A 4,662-nucleotide genomic window follows, 5' to 3' on the forward strand; every position below is an offset into this window, starting at 1 on the left:
GCTTGGGGAGGATCCATGGGTGGTGGCGAGCACTAATGAAAAAAATTAGCAGAATTGTATTCGATCATTATTTCTCAGCAACTTATTGCATAGGAAAATCACCAATAAGGAAAGCATATATATCAAATGGTTCTTAAAGCCAGATTTCTTTCCTGCAGTGTCAATGGTCTATCTAATAAGAGGAAGTATGGGGGCTAATTTAATGGTTGACTTCTTTCTCTTCAGATGTTCTATTTCTATAGGAGACCCATCTTAATCTCCTGAAACCTTTTATTCTGAAGTGGTACTCAAAGGTTTATTTTGCCTCTGCTGGATGTGGCTGAAAGGGGAGTGGCAGTTAACTTAGGCAAAGGTTTTGACTGGGTGCTCTCTCAAGTTATTAGGGTTCCCCACGGAAGGTGGATTTGGCTGAAAGTTAGTGTAACCTGTAATCTTTTAAATCTGGTTAACTACTAAGCCCAGTTTCTGATGAATCGGATTTGATAAAACAGATTAATAATATTGCTATGGGAGCAGTAGGTGCGATAGTTTGAAGGGGCGACTTCAATTTGATTAAGGATCTGATTTGGGATACATCTAATAAAACTAAAAAGCAATTAAAGCCCAAAACCAAAATAGTGGTCGATGCGTTGAAGCTGGAGTTTTAATTAATTGTTCTGAGGTGTAGGGATAATTTGGGACTGTCACAATATACCTGATTCTCACACCGCTTTCTCAGTGTCTCCCGTATTGACTATATTTTAACTCTGCAATCACTTAAATAGCTAAGCTTAGATACTTGGGCTAACTCATTTTCTGATCATTCTCTGGACACTTTCTTGGTCGAGTTTGATGAATCAGAGAGGAGAGGTCTAGATGGCAGATAGATCGGAACCTTCGTACAAACCAAGATTGGGTTATCACATGAGAATGTTTATTAGTGATTTTTTTCATCTAATTAGGGATATGGCATCACAGTTTTCGGTTTGGGGTGCCTTCAAGGCTACTGTTAGGGGGCCGAATATTGCTTATTGGGCTCAACATGCCAAAACTTGTACATAGCAGTTAGCTGAGCTTCAAATGGCTGCAGCTGCTGCCCTTCAGATGATGAATAGGCCCCAGATTATACTATTTCCCACAGATAACCAGCCGGGCAAAGCTAAGCATGATTTGAGAGATTTTTTTATCCTGAAGGAAATCAATAGCTTGAGGGTTTCTCAGCAGAAGGTATACGAGGAAAGCCATCTGATTGGAAAGTTCCTTGCATGGTCAACGAGGGTTAAGGGAGCTACTGAAGTCAGGGACCAGGCACATGGTTTTTGATATGGCTGAAGTGTCAAGCTTTATAAGATTACAAGATTATTTATAAAAGTAAGACCCATATTTATACTCGCTTTGCGCTGAATAAGCGTCTTTTTTTTTACGCTAATTTAGCACAAACCTAACTTCATATTTATACTTTGGCACTAGACACGCCTAGCGCCAAAGTTATGGAGTTAAAGTCTTTTTCTGGACATGTAAACCTACCTTGCCTCAATGAGATGTTCCTGTCCAGAAAAGGATGAAATGGCTTAGTGCCATATTTATCCCCCATGCTAAAATCCAGCACAGGGGGGTGGGGGCATTAAATAATGGCGCTAAGCTTGCTTAGCGCTATTATTTAATGCCTGGGGATTGGTAGGCGTAAGGGGACCTCTAGGCATATTTCCATGGTCAGAGACCATGGAAAGTGCCCACAGGTGCCCTTCCCTGGCCCCAGGGACACCCCCACCCACACCAGAGGGACACCACAGGATAGAGTACCCATCCCAGGTAAGTCCAGGTAAGTATTTTTTTCCCCACTCGGGGCCCTGACTTGGGGCCCCCTGCACGGTGCTGGCCCCAGTGGGCATGCCCAGGGGACATTTGTCCCCTGGGCATGGCCATTGGGGTGGTGGGAATGGCTCCTGTCTTTATTAAGACAGGAGCCATGTCCATGGGGGTTGTGAGCTAGAAAATGGCACCACACTGCTTAGATGCAATTTTTCTGTCTCTAAACCAGTGTAGCTCCATAATTTGGAGCACAAGCCCCAGTTTCCCCTACGCCTCCAAGCCCCGTTTGCATCCTTTCCAAGGAAGCTAACAGGACATTAGCGCCAGCTAGCACTATTCCATAAATATGGCACCCGGCCGGCGTCTTGGACTAACACTAGCAAGCCCTATACTTTTTCACACAAAACTGCGCTAACGCAGTTTTACGTGAAAAAGTATAAATCTGGCCCTAAGTATGCAATCCAGCAGGCGGGTATTTCCCAATATTTTCAGTCCATATAGTTGCTGCAGTTCACAAGTTTCCAGGTAGAAAGAATGGCCTCTAACAAATCACTACAAGAGATTTAACAAGCTCTTCCCACGATATCCCAGTGGGAAGGCTTGCGTCAATGACGGTTTTCAAGTCAAGTTTTTTAAACGTTTTGTGAAGGAACTCACACCCTTTTTGACTGAGGTGTTTAATTTTGTTAGGGAGGGTGGGGAGGTTTCTTCATCTCCAATAAGTCCACAGTTGTTAATTTCTTTAAAAAGATACGAACCCTAGGGATGTCAACTCATATCGACCAATCACTTTGTTGAACACAGATTGCATGCTCTTAATCAAAATATGGGCCATTTTCATCACTCGGCAGCCCAGGCTGTAATACATAATGACCCGACAGGGTTGGTGATGGCCAAGTGATGTTGGGTAATACTGTCTTTCTGATACATGCGCTGGGCTATTTTGCAGTTAACCAGACCCCTGCAGCTGTAATAATGGTTGATGCAGAGAAAGTGTTTGACCTGGTGAACTGAGATGACCTTTTTATGGTCTGGCACAGTTTGGATTCCCTGCCCAATTAACTTCATTACCTCAGGTGCAGACATATTATGAAACATCTTTCCTAGATGTAATAGCAAGATCAATTGATGGAAAGTGTCCGGTCAATCTTTTTTTAGATAAAATGATCCAGCAAAGTTTTTGCAGAGTTTTTATTCAAAAATGTTACTGCAAATATTGCATTGATATTATCAATGATGTTATCAAAGATGTAATTAGTGCCATAATTTGTGGGGTCATTAGCAGTCCATGACAAGGCCACAAGTTATAGTTACCTGAGGGCACAAGTTATAGTTACTTGAGGTAACTTTAACTGGTCAATTTCTATGGTTTCATATGTTTAAAATGTGAACCTAACTATACCTTCCTGTAACCTTTTGATATGTAAGTGAATTTCTAAGTTGTTTAAAAATTCTATATCCTAACTATAACATCCCTGTAACCTTTGTTTTTTTCAGTGAATTTCTTATTTGTATTTTCATTGCTATACATTAATCCAACCACCGCCATGCACGGCCGAAGGCCCTGAGGCCAACCCCTTATAAGCACATACCCTTGCACTGTGCACGACTTTCACCTGTGAGCAGTAGTGGTTGCCTACAAGGGGTGGCCCTGCAGCCAAACCTCCTAACCACTCAACCCCATGATGTGCACGCTGGGGATGAGAGTGGATGTGAGAGTGTCTGTCTGGGTGTGAGTGTGTACATTAGTGTTTTAATGGGTGTATCGGGGTGTGTGCGGGTCTGTGAGTGGGTGCATGAGGGCATCAGTGGGTCTGTGAGTGGGGGTGTGATAGTCTGAGTGGGTCTGTGAGTGGATGTGTGAGGGTCTGACTTGGACTGTGAGTGGGTGCACAAGGGTCTCAGTGGGTCTGTGAGTGGGTGAGTGAGTGTCTGAGTGAGTTTGTGAGTGGGTGCGTAAGTTTCTCTGTGAGTGGGGGAAAGACATAGAAAGAGAGAGAGAGGGAGAGAGAGCGAGAGGAAGAGGGAGAGAGATTTAGGCTTTGATGTATGATATACTTAAAAGGACAGATTTCTGTTCAATTTAAAAATGAAAATGTATTTCTTATTTAAAAAAAATAAAATGATCTTTTATTTAATATTTAAACATTTGTAGTTTAAGGGGAAAAAAAAGAGGTGAATGGGCCCCACTTGGCTCGAACCCTCACTGCTCAGCGTGAAGCTCTGTGAACTTCATGCTGAGCTATTCGATTTTTTTTTTTTTGGTACCCTGCGTTTTATTAGTCCTCTATGGGCTACCTGAGACCGTGGTGGAGCCCTCAAGGTCTTCCCCATAATCCCTACATGTATTTTTGTTTGTTTTAAAAAAAAACATTATTTGAAAACAAGCCCTTTACTGGTTATCTGGGACTGCAGGGGGAGCCTCAAGGCCTTCCTTGAAGTCTCACTGCTTCAGCAACCACAGAGCTGCTTTCAAAGCAGCTCTGTGCTTTCTGAAACAAACCTTTCATCTCTGTTCTCTGCATGCATTTCGCGTGCAGGGGACAGAGATGAATGGTCTGGTTTTTGATAGCAAGACCTGTTTGACAGGTCACACAGTCCAAAACCAGAATGTTCACTGTGGCAAGCCACAGCAAACAGCTATGTCCCAGGGCTGGGTACCCCAGGACATAGTAGGAGCCAGCCGTCGGCGGCAGCAGTCCCCAGGGCCATCAGTGACTCCATGAGGGGCCTTGCGAGGCCCCACTTCAAAGTACCCATAGCCCCGGGGAGGTGGTGATCCAAAAGGCACAGGGATGCGGACCCCTGCTCATGATTCATTTTAGCCCCGGGAGGTGGTGGCCCCCTTGGCTATGGGTGAGGCCATCGGAC

General features: G+C 44.0%; 1 non-coding gene across 1 annotated transcript; it reads right to left on the reverse strand.

Annotated features, from left to right (window-relative positions):
• Positions 1-1,477: 1,477 nt before the first annotated feature.
• LOC138297988 (small Cajal body-specific RNA 11) lies at positions 1,478-1,617 on the reverse strand. The gene has a single exon (XR_011204524.1). It is a non-coding gene; the product is annotated as a small Cajal body-specific RNA 11 (non-coding RNA).
• Between the last annotated feature and the right edge of the window lie 3,045 nt (positions 1,618-4,662).

The sequence above is a fragment of the Pleurodeles waltl genome, chromosome 5, assembly GCF_031143425.1.
Source record: "Pleurodeles waltl isolate 20211129_DDA chromosome 5, aPleWal1.hap1.20221129, whole genome shotgun sequence".
In the NCBI taxonomy this organism is placed as follows: domain Eukaryota; kingdom Metazoa; phylum Chordata; class Amphibia; order Caudata; family Salamandridae; genus Pleurodeles; species Pleurodeles waltl.